Consider the following 22,635-nt stretch of genomic DNA (forward strand, 5'->3'; position numbering starts at 1 on the left):
TAAGAACACAACCATTTAGATTTACACAGTAGTCTATTAAAATATTATTACGAATTTGTTTTGTAAAGTGTACAAACATGTACAGCAAATCTGCACCATTATTGCGCTGAAAATTGCACTACGATACTTAGTTAAATTTTTCCATTGCAATGTTTATACACTGGACAGTATTTGCAATGTGACGCCTGTTGAACTTGGAAAGTACTCCTGTTTTAAATGTATTCTTTTATAAGATATTGTCTGAAATGTATATAGCATTAGCTTATATACGCAACTAAATTATGGAATAGAATTACAAGGGTTATAATTAATCAAATCATGGAGTTCACTTACCTTATATATTGTTTGTCTTCCATCATTGTTAATTCCTCGTTCAACTCGATAAGTAAGTCGATTTAATGTTTCAAATTCCTTAAACCACGAGTTCCATTCATTCCTTTCTCTTATACAAAGTCTAATTACATTATTTTCTAATTTCACGTAATTAATATTTGTAGGTAGAATATACATTATTCTTCCTGCTTTATGCCCTCTACAGCTCCACTAGTTACTTCGAATCCAGGTGAACGATTCGATTTGTGTCACTACTCCGTTTCTGTCACAGAATGGAATTATAACGTATGAACAATTCAACCAATCAGAACTGCGAAATTTCTCCGGTTGTGGATTCTCGGGCTTGAAAAAAAAATATGCGTACGGCTGTAGTAATTATTACAGAAAAACTAAGGGAACTAATATAAAATACTTTAGATTTCCTCAAAAAGAGGGGTAATGTCTCCAGAAATGGATTTTAGCTTGCAGGCCACAGGACAAAATAAACCTAAAATATGGTAAGTTTTACATAAAAGTAATAAATAAACGCAATGTTAAATGAAATTATAAAAAAGCGATTACATTATGTAGTTTCTTTTTAGTATTAATAGTATGTAATAGTAGTTGAGTTGAGTTGAGTTTTGAGTTTAACGTCCCGTTCAGCAGCGAGGCTATATGAGACGTGGACCTACTGATTAACGTGGAATCCGAACCAAAAGGGCTCCCGCCGGGAATCGAACCCGGGTCTTCCCGGGCAAAAGGCGCGTACTATGTAATAGTAGTATATAGGGCTACAGTAGCTTGTGTTGATTCTGCATACAAAAATCCAATAGTACGATTTAAAAAGACGAACTTTGAGGCAAGACCCGGATTCGAAATCATGAGGGAGGGGAACCGACAGAGGTGATCATTTCTATCATCATTTCGTTCTACATAAGATATTGAGACAAAATTTTCCCCACAGAGGCGGGCATGTAACTCGAGAAGGGAGGCACGATGATCTAGGAGGCTTACCTCCCTCGAGTTACGCAAATGGAGAGCATTGAACGCGTTAAAGTAGTTCAGGTCCCATTTCATTCTGGAGGTCTGCATTCCCTGTAGCCTCGGTGCTAAAACGGGATGTTGCACTTCAAATTAACTCACGAATGGAAGGTTCGTAATAACGATTAACGGTTACAAAGATATATATCAATGTATTAGATCAAGAGAATAAAGTATCCACCTACCATGTCAGGGCGACATTGTCGGGACATTTTTACACTCAGATTTTGAAATTTTTGTTCATTTTAATCATAACTTTGGATAATTATATATACATATTTAGGGGCCCCCTCCAGAATTACAAAATTAAGAATGACTGTAGCAAATTTTAAAATATGGTAGATTCTCAACCAATTAAGGAAGCACGGTGGCTCAGTGGCAGAAGGCTCACCTCTGGTGCAAGGGATACTGGTCCACTTCTCGGTCAAGTGAGTTTCTGGTGGACAACATCGTGTCCGTGAGTATCGCGGGGTACTCCCGCATTCTCATTCCACCAAATTTCAGATAATCATTCACTTGCGTTTATCTTTTGTCTTCTTTAGTCCAAGTCACAGAAAAGAGAAAACTTATCAAGAAAATTATGTAATTTTATGGTTTATGTTTTCTAGTCTAGCTGTAACATCCCTACATCGTCTTCACCTACGCCTAGTACTTTGTTTCTTGCTTGAAATAGCCCAGTTACAATTTCTTTGTTTGAGGTGCTTTGTATATACATATTTATTTCTATATATTTTTAGAACACAATAGTATATGTAACGTTCTATTTTGTACGAATGTTTAATAATACAATTTGTTGTGGCGTAAATTTTGACACTAATAATCAGAGAACTGTCAGTTTCACCAAACTTTTTGTTTAAATACAAATTCTATAAATAAGCGATCAGCGATTTCAAATAAGATGACTTTTTTTTTTTTTTTTTTTTGTAAATCAAAAATAAAAACGATGTTTAAAACATTAAATACATGCGTCCCTGCTCAATAAAGTTTTTAACCTCCCCTGAGATTCTGACGAAACTTACGTGGGAGCAACTTCTTTAAAAAACTGTCCAAGCATAACGAAAATATACGTACGTGCATTTCTGTTCACGAAAACCATGAATTTTCCCTTGAGATATTCTCAAAATTTATATGGAGTCATCAGTAAAGAATTCTCTTTCAAGCAAAATAATAATAACAGTAAATCAAAACCGATCAATGTGTTACGAAAATATACTTGAGCATATATAAATATATAATAATGAAATGCACAAACGACACACTGTGTTATAGATTATTCAGACCTATACATATTCGAGTGTATTACTTCAGATGTTTAAAAAAAGAAAAGAAAGAAAGAAAAAGCAAAAAATGTAGTGAGTAATATTAGTTTGTTCAAGCTTCAAAGTTGTTTAATATGAACTGATATTGCTCTTTCTTTTGCTGTTGTAAATATCTTCCTTTGAATTCACTTAGCTTAAGCATTGATTACATTCCGTTTATATAATTATTATTTCTACTAAAATTTTTACTTCGTTGAAGATCACTATAAATAGAAGAGATGTTTGCGTGTAAGATACCAGCGAGCAAGCGCCTGTTAAAAGTTCATCTGACTCTCGCTGGTCACGTCTGCTACCAAGATGACGTCATGCGCAAGAGCGACAAGAATGTAGCACTGCATTGCACCTTGTAGTCTTTCCAGCATGACCTGTACGTGTCAATTTTGGATAAATCCTCACGCTATATTTATGCCGCACAATTATGACAAATTAAACACTTCTGTATCCAGGGGCGGATCCAGGGAAGGGGGCGATCGTCCCCCCGAAGAGAAAACTTTCTTATTTTATATATATAACTAAAATCCATCCCAAAGTTTGGAGCCTTTAAAAGTAGCAGTATGACAACCCACCGCCCCCAGAAGTCGGTTCTGGATCCGCCCCTGTCTGTATCTTTTGTCGAAAACAATGTTTCGCAATAAAATTTAATTATCAAATTTCTTGTTAAATAAATGAAAAGAACACTCATAAGCATCGCTGCTAAAAGGGATATTAAACTCAAAATGAAAATCATGAAAAGAACTGCCCTAGGTTTAAAAAATCACCGAATGTATAATACAATGAAAATTTGTATTTGCAAATAAGACACTGTTCAAGACTTAGGATGTTTAATGTTTCATTCTGGGTTATAAATTTCAAAATAGTGGTCATAAAGAGGCTGGTAAGAAGTAGTGATGAGCGCAATAGTCTTGGTCTTGCAGTTTTTGCAAGAGTCTTGCATGCAAGACCAAGACCAAGACCAGGACCAGTAATCCCGATGCAAGACCAAGACCAAGACCAAGGGGTGCAAGACCAAGACCAAGACCAAGACCATACCTGCAAGACCAAGACTCTTGCACAAATACCGGCTCGGTGGTACAGTAGTCACGTGTAGTTATACGGGTCCCTGGTTGGATTCTAATTTGCGCCATGCGAACTTTTTGGTAAGCAAACACCGTGTGCGTGGGTTTTCTCGGGTCGCGGTGTTTCCTTCTACTTTCTTCATTCCACTATTTCATTCATTTCTTTCCATTACCGTCTCCCTTAGCCTCGATGCATAATCGTGGGACGTTAAACTAGATATTTCGTTTCGTTTCAAAAAAATAGTAGTGTTTTTCTTCCAAAACTAAAGAGAAATGTAGTATTGAACATCGGTAATACCGTACACCTACAGGGTATGTCGACTACATGGGTATGGACTTGGCTCCGAGACTCAAGCATCCGTTGGAAATTTTTAATGTATGCTCATAAAATTAACCCTACAATCACACCGTGGGGTCACCGGCGACCCCAGTGCATATAAAATGCGTTCTGCGCCAGCGCCGTTGTGAGAGGGAAACACAACACTTCGTCTAGCTTCAGTTCGGAGCATCCTGTTGACACTGCAAGTTGCATTGTTGTGTTGGTGCGGAAAGTTCTGTGTTATTTTCAGTGCTCGGGTCATATATGACCCCACGGTGTGATTAATGAAAAATAGTTTGTTTTGAATAGCCATATAACAAATCATTTTCTAGTGGGCGATTTTTTTTTACGAATGGCGGCATCAAGGAAGTTTTCTAACCAGGAAGATATTGTAAGCATTTTAGAAGAATCAGATGATGATCTATCCGATGCTGATAAACTGTTAAGTGAAAACGAGGATAATGAGGAGCAGGATGATCAATCGGAGGATGAATTTGAAGCTGATGTTGATAACGATGATGTTGCCGACTTGTTACAACGTAAAGTCATTTATGGGTAGAATGGGAGTAGAGTGGTACACTAAACCCTCCCACCAAAAATCCACTAGAACGTTGAAGAAAAAAACATTGTTATTAATCTCCCAGGGCCCAAGAAGGAAGCGAAACAAAGAACCGATGCAAAGGACATTTGGCTACTGTTTTTTTTCAGATGACATTTTGAACACAATTGTGAGTTTTACTAATGAAGAAATAGAAAGACAAAAGTGTGTCTTCAAATCAGATCAGAGTTATCTATCCCCCACTGACAAAATTGAATTGTGTGCCTTATTTGGTTTGCTTTATCTAGCTGGTGTTCTAAAAAATTCTCACCTGGCAGTAAGTGATATGTGGTCTGAAGCGTTTGGTCCACCTGCATTTAGGAGCACTATGTCAAGAAATAGATTTGAATTTCTCATAAACTGCTTGCGCTTTGACGATAAAGCTACAAGGGACCAAAGGAAATCTACAGACAAATTCGCTGCCATCCGTGAAGTGTGGGATATCTTTGTGCGTCACTGCTCTGAATATTATACTCCTTCAGAATATGTCACGATAGATGAACAATTATTGGGGTTCAGGGGTAGATGCCCTTTCAAAATGTACATTCCCAGCAAGCACGATAAATATGGGATAATGTTATTATGATGTGTAACGCCAAAACATCGTATATGTGTGCAGCAAAACCATATGTTGGAAAAGAGAGAAGAGATTCACAGCTTGCAATTCCAACTGCATATGTGTTGAATCTGATACAATCCATCCATCACAGAAACAGAAATGTTAACTATGGACAACTGGTTTAGTTACTGTGAGGTAGCTGATAAGCTCTTGGAAAAAGGACTCACTATGGTTGGCACTATGAGGAAGAACAAACCAGAACTTCCACCATGTGTAACTGAAACAAAAGGGAAACCAGTTTATTCCTCATTGTTTCTTTTTCAGGAAAACAAAACCGCTGTCTCCTTTGTACCAAGAAAAAACAGGTGCGTAGTTCTGATATCGTCTATGCATAATCAAGCTGACAGACAATGAGACGCAGAAACCAGAAATAAACTTATTCTACAACCAAACTAAAGGAGACGTGGATCACTTTGATCAATACTGTCATTCGAAAACAGTTGCCAGGAAGACACGTAGGTGGCCATTAAGAGTTTTTTTTTATGGTATGTTAGATCAGCGGCACTAAATAGCTTCGTTATCTTCAGGTGCAATTCGGGATCTAGTTCAACACTGAAGAAGCGTTCCAATTTTTTGAAGGCTCTTGCATTGGCACTCTGTGAAAAACACATCAAAAGGAGAGCAAATAACGAGAGGTTGCCAAAACAGCTAAGGAACAATATTCGTCATGCTCTTGGCATCGAAGAGGAACCGGTACAAAGTGTGACACCAGTTGGACGACCAGGTAGATGTGCTTTCTGTAGCCGGAAGAAAGACAGAGAAGGAGTAGCAGTGTGTTACTTGTGTAAGAGAAGTGTGTGTACTGAACACCGACACAACATTTGCGAGAATTGCAAAATGTAAACAATGGTAAACAATGAAAACTGCTTCATTTATTTCCATGTAAAACAATGAAAATATCAAACAATTGAAACCTAATGAAAACATTTAATATTGTTATAATGTAGAACTCGTGTATTTTAGACTAATTGGATAATCGGTAAAGAAACGAATTATGTCAACATATATAAAACGTGATACGTGAAATGTATAAGATTATATAATCTAATAAACCTAACCTAACCTCACCTCATTTAGCCTTACTTAACCTAATCTAATACATATAGATATAACATACTGTATATATACATGTATACATATATATACATAAATCTACATAAATATATATAATCTAACAAACCACACATTTTCTACCCTAAGTTAACCTAATATTATCTAATCTAACATAATATAACCGTATCTAGTCTAATAAAACGACTCTCCAGACTGGGGTCGTATATGACCCCACGGTGTGATACATGTCCTAATAAAAGCACGGTGTGGTTGTAGGGTTAATATCGAAATAACGTTATCACGACATTGACAAAAACATGGTACATGTGACCGCAAGTTTGATTTCATGGGAGGATGCTTATACGTTGAATAATTGTTTATCAATATAACTTTTAGCCTCCTTAGGTATACGACACATCGAGAATTGAGCGATATAACATTATACCACAACAATAAATCTATATTATAAAATTGAAAGTGACTATTTTTGTGACTCCTAATTTCTTGGAGCACCCGACCGATCTCGATCAAATTTCAACATAGATGAAGTTTGGGCTTGGGAGTGTTTTCGTCATTTCACTTTGACGGTAAAACTTAGAGGAGAGGAGAAGAAGGAGTTATATAATAATAAATGAAACTTAATAACATGAATCAAACGAGGAATCTCGATGAAATTTTTAACATAGATGAGGTTCAAGCCTGGAATGTTATATGTCAGTTCACTTTGACGGACCAACGTAGGGGAGGCGAAGATGAACAAAAAAATAATATGCATAAAAATAAAAGTGGCTAAGTTTGTGACTCAATAACTTTTGAACCGATCTCAATCAAATTTTTAACATGTATGAGGTTCTTTCCTGGAAAGTTTCTTAGAGTTTGTTTCACTTTGATGGTAAAACCTAGGGGTGGAAGGGGATATATATATAATAAATATTATAAATATTATATAAATATATATAATAAATATTATATATAATAAATATTATATAATATATATAATAAATGAAACTTAATAATTCTTGATCCACCCGACGGAACTCAATCTTATTTTCAACATTGATGAAGATCGGACCTGAGATGGTTTCTGTCATATCACTTTGACGGTGCAGTTTAGGGGAGAGGGAAAGATATTTAAAAATGATCGACATTAAAATGGAATCTATAGTTTTGGGGATCGCTGAGATAAACAATGATACTTCCGGTGCTGTTTAAATCAAAATCCAGCCCCGTAGCTTGGCGGAGGGGAGGGGAGATATATAAAAATTATAAAAAATGACCAAATATTAGTGCCGATACCATAGTTTTCGGGGTCTCTGACACGAAGAGTGACACTTGTGATGCCGTTTAAATCCAAATTCAGCCCCGCAACTTGGGGAGGAGGAAGTGAGAGAAACATAAAAATAATCGAAAATGACCGATATTAGAGAGCGCTTTACTAATAGTAAAAAAGTGATTGACTTACGAATTATTATTATTATTATTATTATTTAGTATAGTTTAACCCAACGATGTGGGTACTTGATGCTACTAATCCTTATTCACAAGTGAGACTTCAAGTAACTTGGAGTTTGATGCCATTATTTTGTATTTCTAATACAGATCAACAGTATTTATATAAATTGAGTTTACACAAAAACAGACAGTTGAATCGTTTTCAGTTTTCACTCAAATTATACTAAAATATTAAGAGGTTTGATTATAATAAGTATTATTTTAATTGTCTCTCCCTCTTTTTTGGTCAATATTGCTAAACATATCATCATCATCATCATAGCTTTCTGCCATTATTGGCAGGTTCTTTGCTTCAACAGGCAAGGTTCGACGTTCGGTGGTCCTCAGCTAGTCTCTTCGTCTTAATGTAGCAATTTTCTGTTTTAATACCTTGCTTCAACTAGTCTGCTTCGGTCTCTCCCTCTCTTTCTTTCCACAATACTCTCTAGCACGTCCCTCATAATACAGTTCTTTCTCAGCCAATATCCTAACCAGTTGCTCTTCCTCCTCTTAACAAAATCTAGATTTATTCTTTTTTGCTCCTACTGCTAATATTTCTAACATCTCATTCGTTTTCGTTCAACACAGCTAATTCTCTCCTTTTTTCTTCATGTCTTTGGCGTGGGAGGCCCGGGTTCGATTCCCGGCGGTAGCTCATGCGGTTCGGATTCCACGTTAATCAGTAGCTCCACGTCTCATATAGCCTCGCTGCTGAACAGGACGTTAAACTCAAAATCAAGCCAAGTCAAGCCTTTTTTCTTCATGCCCATGTTTCGAAAGTATGCAATTTTTTCATTGCTTTTGCATATGTTAATGTTTCTGCCCCATAGAGTACATATTGGAATCACTAAAACAAAGTTTCAATATTTAATTGGAAGTTTGTTTAATACAAGGATTAGCTAACCGTTTTTGAAAAGAAAAATCAGACTCCTTTAGAGTGTAAAAATAATTTTGCAGTTCACGGTATTTCAATAAACTGTGCCGTCTGATTTTCTTTCATGCGTCTCAGGGATTTGGGAACCAGTGGAGTGTTGAATCTCTTAAAAAATATAAACAGATTACGAAACGTTGTTATTTAGGCATATTTTATAAGTAACGAAGCGTGGCACCCATTAAAAAAATGAAGGTCATCAGCTATGTTGTACACTATCATCATACTTACACGACGTGAAATTATATTACATTTAGAAACATACATTGTATTTCCGTTACTACTGGTGCATTGTAGAGTTTATTATCCCTTATATCTATAGTAAAATTTACCTATGAAAACCATAAGATTTCTTAAATGCAAGACTTGCAAGACTCTTGCATGCAAGACCAAGACCAAGATCAAGACTGGGTGTGCAAGACCAAGACCAAGACCAAAGGTTCCAGTGCAAGACCAAGACCAAGACTCGATCTGCAAGACCCAGACCACCCCGGTCTTGGTCTTGGTCTTGCATTTGCTCATCAGTAGTAAGAAGTTTATAGTGTGTACTGGTCACTGACCTTAATAAAAATAACCGCAATATATAATAACGGGCTGTTGGCAACCCTAGTTAGTATGCACAGGGCTATAACAATATAAGAAGCCTCAAACTTTTATGTACAGTAAGGAACACTTCTGAATGGTACACCCATATGGAAATTTACGGCAAAAGTGTACCATCCAAAAGTGTCCCTCCCGGGGCCCACCGGGGCTCAGCCCCGGTACTTCTTTGGTTGCCTGGGCTCAGTCCCGGATCTTTGTCGTTGCTTTTTTAAAAATTTTCTCCGCATCTGAAATAATGTTGATAAAATCCGTACTTTAACTTTCCTTTGTCACTGTTACGGTAGCTCGGTGGCTCACATTAATGAAAAATTCAAGTGCATTATTGAGGCAACCGGGGAGTGAAAAAATAGCAGAAACAAGGTTCTTTTCTCTCCGATCGCTGCTGGTGGTTTTATTTTTTCTATTTGTTTTCAACAGGGGCTATAGCTGAGGTATAAAATCCTTGGGGGAGGAGGGAGCGGATAGTGACAGAAACTAAGAAGTTCTTTCTTCTACTGTTTTGTGTGAGCTTTCTAGCTTTCAAGAGTCCTTGCAAGAAAAGACGATAGTCCTACCGAAGGCAAACAAGCTCATATACAGAACAATCGAGGTGTTTAAGGCTCACAAAGAGAGAGGAGGCATGTACTTGAGAGAAGTACAGAGAGCCATAAAAAATAAATATTTTGAAGAAGTTCCCTTGAAAATGAGTGGCAGTAAAAACAACGCTTCGGAAATTAACAAAGGACAGTTCTATGAACAGAAGGTGCTTGACTGAGAAGGACACTGTGTACTCCGAAATGATGAAAATTATTTACCCTGAGTACTGGCCGGAAAATATTAATGTTGATTATAACGAACAAGACTTTAAAGAATTGTGTGAATTGTTTTTTTTTTTGTGTGTGTGTGTGTTTTCGAGAAACTATTCAAATTTATCTCGACTTTAAGGATAGTGGAGGCAGGAAGGTCTTGGGTAGGATGAAGGTACTAATGCAGTGTGTGCAAACGAAACCAGTCAGCAATGCTGAGTGTGAGAGGAGTTTCAGTGTAATGAATAATGTTGTCACGCCAACTAGAAACGCGCTATCGGTTGGAAGTGTGTCATCTGTAATTACAATAAATATTAATGATCCGCCATTGTCCGCAACCCCTCCCGTACGTTAAGCGCTGGATATCACAAGGAAGAAATAACGCCCTCTCAAGTTGCTAGGAAAGAAATCTCAAGGCAGAAGAAAACAAATCAAAGGAAGCTTTATGGAAACTACGGTGACTTAACTGCACCCTTGTCTTATAAGTGGTAAATTCAGCTATTTTGATATTATTATTCACATAAAAATTATGTGAAAATACTATGTTTTCATAAGATTTGTTTGATTTGTGTTTGCAAAGCCACTTTTAAGGTAAAATAAAATAACGAAAGTTTTGGTTTGTTTCAGTTTACCGCCCCACGGTTATGCCATGACGACTAAAGGAGACTTGGACTTACTGATTATAATGGAACCTGAACCACTTCCTCCGTTGAACTGTATCCCACCGGGAACCGAATCCACGCGTGCCGTAGGCAAGCTTGTTAGCCACTAAACGCATGTCCAAAATAACGAAAGTTAAATATTAAATGAAATATTACATGATAAAACACACGACGGTATGTATCCCTTGAATCAAATTACATAAGAAAGAAAAGTGTTTAAATCTTCTTACCTAACGTGATGTGTTTTGTAGAACCAGAGATTCCAGAATCGTCATCATCTTCTGATTGAGTGTTACGTGCAATCACTTTATTAATGCAAGACATGTGTTTAGTTCTCAAGTGCGATAATAAAGCACTTGTCGATCCTTCTTTGCATCTAAGTACTTTTTAACACAAGAAGAATTTAGCTTCTTCTCTAGTCTCGGCACGTTCAAAGTATTTCCACACTTCACTCCGTGACATATTGTGCTTTGCTTCACCTTAATTGCTACTTTCACCGTTATCTTGCAGTTCACTGAAATGAATATTAAATGCTTGCTCAGTGCGTTTGCGCAGTTGACCTTGACAATCGTTGCACCATATGCACCTGCAAATGTTTACTATCAAAAGCTCGACACATTATAGCCTTAAGACTTTTAGGTTCCAAAACGTTCAAATTAGAATAAAGTACATTTAATGACGTTATACGTTATCAAAAACGTTGTTTAGGATTTTGTTTTATATATTACAGAACATGACATTTTCGTACATTTGATTACCATTATATGTTAACAATGTTAGCTATTGTGCACATCGAAACATCTTTTAATACAACAATATTTTAGTTTTAATCTAACATCTCTTAAACAAAATAAAATATTAATAGAACTTTCCTTACCTGGAGTTGTTATTCAAATCTGGTACAAGTAACATTGCCAAAGGGGGCCAAGAAGGCGGGCGCTACCCGTAGGCTATACCTGCAACCCAGACTGGTAGTATATATTAATATGGCGCAAATAATGTGAAATTAACCTTTTCAGTATAACCCCCCTCAAATAAAATGTATCCACCCTTCGAGTGTGTCCCCAAGAAATTAAATCTGATACTGTAACTGGTGGTATATAGTGATGGGTAAATTCCCGGGAAGATATTTTTCGGGAATATTCCCGGGAAGATTCCCAAAATGGGAATTTATCCGGGAATTTAAGTACAATCAGAAATAAAATTGCATTCTATTACTATATTATGATTTCAAAGTTGAATTAATTTTTATATTACAGCATATTATTACTGTTGTCCACAGAGGATTCTTTAAAATTCATATATTCTGAACGGTACTGTGTTACTTTATTAACACTTTTTTATATTTAGAGAGTACGCATAAATGTATATTTATTTACAACATGTTCTATGAATTAAATATGTGTGATAAAATTATATAGTAAATTATCTAGTAACAGTTTAAATTTATATGTAAGTAGATTTGCTCAACTTGACTCTATTACTGATATTATAAACACATTGGGCCTTATGCAGTCGTTCTGACGTGTGATTAGTGCCATACTAAAGAGTTTCACTAACATTTGTTTCTTGTAGTAGTCCGGCTTTTAGTATGACGCTAATCAAACATCAAAATGGCTGCAAAAGGCGGATTAAATTTATAAATGTTATAAACCAATTAGATTGGGTTAATGCTAGAAGATACATGTCTCAGCAATTTATCAACATTTGCGCATACAGATTTATGTTCACAAAATTTGCAAGATACTTATCTTTATATTTTAGCACGTAACATTGCTATACATGACCTTTCATTCTACCTATTTCTCGAAATTCCATACGTTAATTCATATGTAAAAGAAGTCCGAGTACCTCTTCAGAAATTCGAGTCAGAGAGTCCGACGTCTATTACTAATGGTGGTTCGGTGTTAATTAATAGTACTTCATCTTTTTTTCTATATAATTCTAAATTACTTTACAAAATGATTACTTTTCATCATTTGTAAATTAGTATTTTGCTAATTTTGGCAGTTCTTTAGCATTGGGGGCCATCTTTTGCACCTACTTTTCTGCGATATTCTATTCCGATGCGGTTGTTTTATGGCTTCATACGTTAAATTACGTTTCCAACTTTAAATTCAGACAGCACTGCAGAGCGAGCGTTAGCGAATGAAGGCGGGTTAGGGCCCTGCATGGCACGTTGTTTTCCATATTCGTTACCAAGAATTCAATTTCTTTTTTCACATAAATCACTTCCACTTACCTTTCCGTTTTGTATAAATCCCCTACTGCCCTAAAAAAAAAGTGTTAGATACTTTCTTTATTTGAACATCACTATCTACTCATTTCTTCCGTAAATCATCCTACTGTTTGCTAGTTTTGGCCCCCCAATACTAAACAATTACCGCACTTTTTAGTGCAAATGGAAATGGAACTTAAAGAATCATATTATTAGTTATATAATAATTCGTCAAAAAGTATCGTCAAATAATTTTAATTTTTTTAACCTCCAAATTCTTTAAAACCTAGAAGTAAATCATAATACATGTCTCACCAATTTATCAACATTTGCGCATACATATTTATGTTCTCAAAATTTGTAGGATACTTACTTATCTTTATGTTTTAGCACGTAACATTACCATACACGACCTTTCATTCTACCTATTTCTCGATATTCCATATGTTAATTCACATGTAAAAGAAGCCCAACTACTCCTTCAGAAATTCGAGTCAGAGAGAGGAGACAGACCGACGTCTATTACTAATGGTGGTTCAGGGTTTACTAATAGTACTTTATCTCTATTTCTATATAATTCTAAATTACTTTACAAAATGGTTCCTTTTCATCATTTGTATATTAGTACTTTGCTAATTTTGGCAGCTCTTTAGCGTTGGGGGACAGATTTGCAACTACTTTTTTGCCATATTCTATTTCGATGCCTTTGTTTTATGGTTTCATACGTTAAATTACGTTACCAACATTAAATTCAGACAGCGTTGCAAAGCGTGCGTTAGCGAATGAAGGTGGGTTAGAGTCCCGCATGGCACTTTGTTTTCTATCTTCGTTACCAACAATTCACTTTCTTTTCTCAGATAAATCACTTCCACTACCTAACCGTTTTGTATAAATCGTCTACTGCCCTAAAAAAAATGTGTTCGATACTTTCTTTATCATCACTATCAACTCATTTCTTCAGTAAATCATCCTACATTTTGCTAATTTTGGTCCCCTAATTCGAAACAATTACCTTACTTTTTAGTGCAAATGGAAATGGAACTTAAAAACTTATAATATTAGTTATATAACGTACCGTCAAATAATTTCAAATTTTTTAACCCCCAAATTCTTTAAAACCTTGAAGTAAATCATAATATATTAAAATAATGTAATTAGTCATCTTGTTCTTATAATTTGGAAGAGAAAGTAAAGAAATGGAAATAAATTCCTTCCCAGGAATTTATAGACCAGGGAAAAAACCGGAAATATTCCCATTTTTTAAATTCCTTCCCACCGCCCATCACTATTCGACATCTTCTGTAACTTAGCCAGCACAACAATTACTTTAAAAAAAATTTAATTACGGCTTTTGTGAGTTCAAAATCCCTACATTCTACACGAAAACTACCTCGAAACTTTCCATTATAACATTTAACTTTCCTTTATAACATTTAGCTAGTTGTAGGGAAACTTTCCATTATAACTTGTAGCTAGTTGCAGGAATGTATCGAGAGGGTATGTGCTGTTGGTCCTGATACTTCTCTCCAATCCAGACTATTTTGTAACTTATGACATACGCTACGGGTTATTTTAAAGGCTTTAATACAATGTGTCCTCATACGGAATTTTTTACCTATACCATTATTATTATTATTATTATTACTGAATATTCGAGACCTCAATATTACGTCACACTGCCGTAGCAAAGCTGGGATAAATGCAATAAACAAGTGACAAATCTTGGGAAAAAGACGAAAATCAACGTGAAGGTTACGATTATATTTACAAGAATCTAACAACTAACAAAAAACACGATTTCAACCACATGGCGACCGTTTTCTGGATTAAATTATAGCAATCTTCCTGCAACTGCTTATACAATACCATAAGTTATACAGATAACGTGTTGAAAAAAAATGAAATCTTTGAGTTTTACGTCCCACGGTTATGCCGGTTAGGCTAAAGGAGACGGTGATGATGAGAGATGAGTGAAATGGTGGAATGAAGAAAGTGGGAGGAAACGGGAGAACCCCGAGAAAACCCACGAGCACGGTGTTTGACCACCACAAAGTTCACTTGGCGGGGGCTGGGATCGAACCCGGGATCCCAAGCACCAGAGGTGAACGCTCTACCACTGAGCCACCGCGCCCCCCAGATAACGTGTTGAGTTTTGAATCTGATTACCCTAGTGTCGACAGTCAATTTCCATCAGATCCACGGCGAACACAATTAATTGATAATAAAGCTGAGGGATAGATAAAAAGAAGAAGTAATTAATGAAGATTTTTCATGTAAGTTAAGTAAACAAGTTTTGACCTTGAGAGCAACAGAGAGATTAATGTAGCTCATAAAAATTTTTCTTGTTGATTTTTAATTCTATGGAGATGTGAGTGGATAGCAAACAGCTGATTGCGTATACACACATACATACATGTTTTACACTATGCACCTTCCTGTGCATTTATGAATAAATTTTTTAATACTAATACACAATAACACACTGAGCAAGGCTATGTGATAATATGTAAAAAAAAACAATCACGTGACAGTTTCAACACAATAACTGTGCAAACAAAATAAGAACATATAGAGAATGTTTTAGAAAGCAGGAATTAGGACGTACAGGAAAAGAGGAAGCAGAATAATTGAGCTAGTCAGAAGAAAAAAGAGAAAAGCAATAGCGAACAAAGATCAAGGGGGAGTAATATATAGAGTAGGATGCGAGGAGTGTAACAAAATTTACATAGGAGAAACAAAAAAAAATGCAAAAAAAGGATTAAACAGCACCAGGATGATGTAAGATTGAAAATGGACAACAATGCGATATACAAGCATCAGAAAGAAACAAACCACAGGATAGGGTGGGAAGGAGCAGAGGTCATAGAAGTAGAGAAAAGGACTTTGGTGAGAAAATGGAAGGAAGCCAGAGAAATTATGAAAGCAGGAGGCAAGGTGATGAACTGGAATGCAGGATTCTCGATAAATAAGGAGTGGGAGAGGATTCTGCTTAAAGAAGAAGGAATAAAAAGGAAGAAAGAGAAACAAAATAACAAGGAAAATAAGGGTAATTAGAGAACAGGACGCATCCAGCGGAAAAAAGTAAACCTTTAATTGGACACGTGTGCAGCTAAAAAAGAAAAGTGAAAGCCAGACAATTGTTACTTTTTAAAGAAGGGGCGGAACCTAATTAAAATTAATCTCCAGACAGTATATATAAGTGATGACCAACCCCAGCAGCCAGAAGGAGTGGAAGTCTGATGAAGACACTGTTATTGTGTAGAAACTGTCACGTGATACTGTTTTTCAAATATTATCACATGGCCTTGCTGAGTGTGTTATTGTGTATTAGTACAAAATGGAATCAAGGCCTGGTAGAATAGTTATAGAAAATATTTTATGTATGGTACTAGTTTACATCTGTGTTAATTTTATATTGAAGCACTTCGCAAAGTAAAACCTGAGTTGTGAAAAGAAGGATTGGTTGTTAATGGTCGTAATATCAAAATTCTTAGTGTTTCATGTTTTAAGTGCATGTTTCTTATTTTCGTATTAAACTCAGACATTTATATTTTTGTACTTTGAATTAGTTGCTCGTAATTCATATCAATATAGAGGCTAGTTTTTTACAACAATTTCAAGCAATGTTGACAGAGGAATTAGAGAAACAATTAGAAACCATTGCTCGAAAATGGTAACGAATATTGGATGTCTAGGACAAAAAGTACGTGACACAGTAGGTGAACTTCAACAGCCTGTAATAGAAACGTTTTGGGAGCGTAGGAAAGAGCAAATTGAATGCCAAAGCAGACAATTTATGTAATAATATCAAAGTAGCCAATAACTCCTTAACTGAAGTACGCTCTGAATTAGTTAACGCGGCCAATAATGTTGATTCAGTAACTACTGAGTTTAAAAATAGTGTCGGGGAATGAAAGAAAGGTCTCACTGTGTTCTATGAATACATGCGAACGGCACAGTTTGAGTGTAGGAAAACCAACAAAATAACAGAGTGCAAGGCGGAAAAGAAACCGTAAATACTCTTGAATTCGAGCCGGCCCAAGTTGTGAAAGATATGTGCCAAATAAACCAAAAAGTCGATCACAGTCAGGAAAAGGAAATATGCAGTGTAGAGATAGCGAAAAAGAAGAATCGTTACGCGGACCTGCAGACAATTGTTTCTAATGTAATTGTTTTGCCGGCAAGGGATACCGATGTTTCATACATGATAAGAGGTAGCGTTCAGGTTGCGCGTATCCGCCCTCTCGAAAAAGCCAGGGAAGGCTTGAGAGTTCAATTGATGATTTTGTGTGATAACGAAGTTACAGTGTTGTCGGTTTTGTGTCGCAGGCAAATGGTTTTGCGCGACTTAACAAATTCAAATTTGTTTGTAACAGTGTAATCTAACGTAAGTTGCATTTTAGTGCTGCAAATCCATTCCGGCTTTATCAGCTTTGAGTATTGTAGAAGGAAACGATTTCAAATTCACAATAGACTGGCCAAGCGAATTGTGTTTTACGTAGTGGAGGTCTCGTACATAATATATCGGTCAGAAATGTTTACCGTAAACAGGCGTAAAAGTAACACTTCCAATAAAGCACGCGCAGTCGAAAGTATATTTCCGTTATAGAACCGAAATGTAACACCAAGGTTAAGAAGAAAAATAAGATGGCCAATGATACCCATTTGAGTTTTCGTAATTCATTATTAACGTAAACTCGATTTCGAGGAGCATAATAATTAGAATTAAAATGAGCAGACGTGATCATATCAGTACAACATTTATTAATTTTCAGTTGCCGAAATGTTTGAATTTTCAACCTAGTACTTCACTATTGCAAAATTGTAAAGAGCGAAAATTTAAGTGTAGTGCTACTCAAAATGTAGACAAGTTGGTTGCTCATGATGAAAACAATGTTCATCGACCTCCACGTACAGCGTATTCTCAGCACGCACAACCACACATTAGGCGTGCAGTAGGAAATAAGTTGAGAATAAAAGGAAAGTGCTTTGGTAAGAGTATTTCGGAACGCACTAAACTCGGTCAAAGACGAACTACATGCAAATTAAAGTCGAGCTGTAGGCAAGGTTATTTCAAATAAAACATGCGGAAAAAGTATACATCGACTCCGAAGAGCACAAAAAAGCTTAAGCGAAAACACGTACGAACATTGTATAGTAAACTACATGACAAAATATAGTAATAGTAAGCGCAAACCTAAAAGAAATTTATGGCAGATATCGCAATGCAGCGTAAATCCAAACGTCGTAAAGGAAGGCGTGTCATTACGTAGAAGTTTAGTAAATACGCTGTAAAAAGGAGAAAAGTTCCGAAATTAAACAAACTAGCTGGAAAAGTACACACAAACGTGCTAAATTACACCTTACAAGCGTAAGCGGCACAGATGGAAAATTGAAATCTAAGCACAAAAAAAGCGTGAACTTCGCCCGAACTCGGGCTAAACCCCGGAAGAGATGAGAAATCAGAAATACCGAATTTGAACTTTTAAACCTTTAGATTATGAAAAAAGGATTATTGTTAATTTTTTGATTATTTCCCAGAATTTCGGAGGTTACTTTTCAGAATCAAAGTGTGTGCCCACCGCCACTAACGCAACAGTCCAAGAAACCATCAATATCGCTCTACAATCAGGTACGTTCACTTAGATGCCATGCTTTTGGTTTCCTTACAGCGTTTGGAGATGAAAGATGAATGTGGAAAGGAGAGGAAGGACAGCATTGGAAATTTTAAACAGGTAATTGATTTAGAACGCGATTTCGGACTTCGAAATTGTAATAATGCCGCACCACTTTTGAAAAGTATAGCTATCCCGTTTTGGATGCTGACTTTCAGTATCGAATTCTTATTAGGATGTTTAAGTTTTGTATTTTTTTTAGGTCTTTCCAGTTTTGGGAACCATACTTCATAATAAAATTTTATTATCAAATTATGTTTGAGTTTTTAATCATTCTTCTTTATGTTTATATTAACATTTAGCTGTCCCCAAACAATCAAGCATTTAGAGACATGTTAGGCAATTAGAGATAATTACGAACATAATTAGAGAAATACTAGTAATAGCTAAAATTAATCATACAGTTAAAATTTTGGGTTATTAAGAAAATGTGCTCTTCCGATAGTGAATTTTTTCATCTGATGTTGTGATTGTATAATGAGAAAATATGCGAAATTTGTAATGTAAGATCAAGCCCCCGTCAAAATACTGTAAGTTAAACACAATTAAGTATAATATTGAAAGTAATTTTCAATAACCTTGAATTTGATAAAGTTGCTCGTTGATTTGTTCGTCGTTCGATATATATATGCAGTCTACTATGAAACGTCAATGTGCATTCAATGTGACTAATGATACCTGAAGTTACTTGACTTCAGAGAAAGCGATATTATAAGTTAAGAAGAGTTGAAAGTTAAAATATAGTTCATCCCCTAGGGACATCCCTACTTTCGTTATAAAATTAAAGTGATGAAACCAGTGCGACCTCTGATTGTGTCCCAGCTAATGTGCAGATTCGGCAATTGAATAAAATTTCAAAATTTTGTTCTAACTTTGAATGTTTGGCATAATTAGAGAAAAGTATAATAGTAATAAAATTAATGTTCGGATTTTAGATTTTAATATAATAATTAGTTTTGATTTGGATTTAAAGAAAGCAAATTAAATGTTATTCTTTTTGATGTTTCAAAATAACTCTTGTATTCTTGTGCCGGGAATCATAAACCGGTCTCGAGAAAAAAAAGGGAAGCCCGCTTACGATTCCACGGTAACCTTTACTACGATAAACACCGGATACTATGATGTATCGATAGTACGGAGTGCCTACGACAGTAAGGCTGTATATGGTAAAACTGAGGTTTATGTTATGAGAACATATTAAGATTGCTACGTACGAGAAGGCCCTGAGCAACATTAATATTTAATGAACAAGTTAATATTACTGTTATCTTGTGTTTCACTATTGTGACAAATGCTCTCGGATGTGACTTTATTCTCGATAAAGATAAGGGCAATTGCTACTAAGCCACACACAAGTATTAGCTAGCGCTCTTTAAAAGGTTACATTTGTAAACCTACCAATTTTGTAGGTATGAGCGGGCCTGAGGTAATACTAATGATTAAAAGATTGATAAATTAAAAGGCGGGGCAGTAAATCTCCTCCCAGGGTATATTTCTTGTCGTCCTTCTCATTATATTTATTTTCCTAAAATGCCTCCTCAAGGCCTGAATATTGACAGCCCAATTGGGGTTGGGAAACTAACCCGGATGTGTCATGACTTGAATGCCAAAGGCATGCAACCAGGGTGGTATGTAAGGTGTTAGGGTAGAAGCAATTCATTCGAATCGTCAGGGACACTGCGACCCTGCAAGCTTCAACTGTAGGAGGTTGTCAGCGCCGTTGGTTTTAGGAACCAATTCATTAATCTGTATTTTTTATGAATGACCTACAACCTGTGTTTTCAACTAATGACGCACAGAATGGCGCTGCATAGGGCTTAACCGCCGTTTAACTGATTTATTTTTATCAAATTGTTCAAACGGTTATTAGTTAAGTTGTATAATGCAAGTTACGTTGTATAATGTAACGAAAATGACTTAATATTGACGGAAATTCTTTTAAAATTTGGCGGTCTTTACAGTGACTGCTTTCCATACAACTACAACAACAAACCTTCCCTGTAATTAGAACTGATGCTGACCCTCAACATTAACGCCAAAATAAAGTTACATGTTCTATCCTAGAGGGTTGTTGAAACTTCGTGTATACAGTTCATGGTTTTACCTACAGAGGACTCTGAAACTCTTTTCATATTTTGTGGGAAGAAATGCCGGATGTGTAAAGTATCCCCGCGTTACTGTAGCTAGTAACCACTGTAAGCGAAATGAAGAATCAAAATTCAATGTGGCAAATCAGAACACGGAAGTATAATAATGTTTGGGAATGAAGGGATCCATATAAGTAAAAAGTTACTTCCCTAATGTATAGTGTTACTTTGGAACACAAATATACAAGCCAAGAAAGCATTTCAGGATGTTACCTATAAAATACTTAGATCCGTACAAGATCACATTCAATACGTAAGACATGAAAGTTATCCTAAATACAGAATTTTGCGCTATCCTCGTTTAGACACATTCTGCGTAATGCCCTAATCTCCATAGCAATCTTATTTTACCGTCCATCTAGCACATGCTGGTTAGCGTTGTTTTTACAATAATTCATATATCATGTACGTTCACTAAGCCCCTAAAGTGATCCCATATTGAGAAATGGAAGCCCATACCTTAGAAATGATTCCTGGGAATATAAAAAGTCGACTACCTTGAAAATATGAGTGGAGCTATGAAATGGACTGATTTCTTTATCTTGTATTTTGCTTATGTCTCTCGAAGCCAGCAGGTAAAATGAGGCTAGACCCATTTGAGCTAAATCCTAAATAAAATCACACACGTGCATAGTTTATGTGCGAATATAATACATTACAGGTTTACATTTGTAAAATTGTAGGATAATTACCATTCTCATTATTTGTTATTTTACATAAGTTTCTATATAAATAAAACAATATAGTCGAGCACCCATATTTTAAATATGTGGAACAATTAGTGAGAAATGTGTAACCAAAAATAAAGAAATAATAACTTTATCAAGATATGAACTACATAAGAATTGTACGGATGGTATCATTCTTGTTATTATTTTTATTTGGTATACAGCTAGTCTATGTGTGCCATGTCATTTCCAAATTGTAGGCTACTAACTTATGTTCATGATATCACCCATACGTAAATATTTCTCGTGAAGTATTGCTTTTAACCAACAAAATTTCCGAGACCATGTAACCGTATTATCAATCTGAGTCAGTTAGTTAATGAAAAATTGAACATTACCTTTCTGCCCCAACTGAATTTAAACTTTTTGTTGTTAATTGTTGGGAGTCATTAGAATACGACGCGCAAGTCTCCTGAACCACTATTTTTCTTAGCGTTTCTATATTACTTTCAAATGCAGGATCTTCTTTTAGTGCTAATTCTGGTTTCACCCTATCAACGTTTAGTTTCACATCCAAAGAGCACATAGCTGTATCCTTGTCCACTGATACCTCTCCTTCCGTTGTAGATAATATTAACTCTTTATTGTCATTCATTAGTTCGTATGTCCACCCTCTCCCTTCGAGCGGATCATCATGAGGTAAGTCATAAGCAATTTCTTCTTTGCACATCAATTCCAACTTAACACACGCCTTACCAGCCATTGTGAATTGAAATATAATAAGAATTTAACACTGTTCTTATACTCCCCTTATATTTCACGTTGCCAGTGTTAATGAAATGATTTACAAGTATGTTCACAAAAGGAACTTTATATTTCCAATCTTCTTCTTCTTCCTCTTATTCTCCTAGATCAGCCACAACACAATTGCTCTCAGTGATGCCAATTGAAGGGAAATTTACCTTGGCGCAGGGAAATTTCGAGTACATTTTGGAGAAAAGGAAAAAGGGGAAATTGCTTGTAATCTCTCAATATTGCAAGGAAATTTGAACCTCTCTTCAATCATTTATAGATTGATAGATATATTTACGCATCTGATTAATCACATTATAATTCAGTATGAATTCAATATCCTATTT

The 22,635-nt window shown here is 35.8% G+C and overlaps 1 protein-coding gene across 5 annotated transcripts in view; it reads right to left on the reverse strand.

Annotated features, from left to right (window-relative positions):
- The window catches only part of LOC145675788 (uncharacterized), a 40,059-nt gene extending 18,029 nt beyond the window's left edge, over positions 1 to 22,030 (reverse strand). The window contains exons 1-4 of one of the 5 annotated variants that reach the window (XM_081746488.1): positions 21,895 to 22,028; positions 11,666 to 11,744; positions 11,019 to 11,302; positions 334 to 675 (exon numbers count right to left, since the gene is read on the reverse strand). The gene's annotated coding sequence lies outside the window, so the exon portion shown is untranslated. Of the gene's footprint in view, positions 1 to 333; positions 676 to 11,018; positions 11,303 to 11,665; positions 11,757 to 21,894 lie in introns of all 5 variants that reach the window. The other 4 variants (XM_081746486.1, XM_081746489.1, XM_081746487.1 and 1 more) reach the window with 4 other exon arrangements.
- Between the last annotated feature and the right edge of the window lie 605 nt (positions 22,031 to 22,635).

This window comes from Thermobia domestica, chromosome 18, assembly GCF_964235325.1.
Source record: "Thermobia domestica chromosome 18, izTheDome1.hap1.1, whole genome shotgun sequence".
In the NCBI taxonomy this organism is placed as follows: Eukaryota; Metazoa; Arthropoda; class Insecta; order Zygentoma; family Lepismatidae; genus Thermobia; species Thermobia domestica.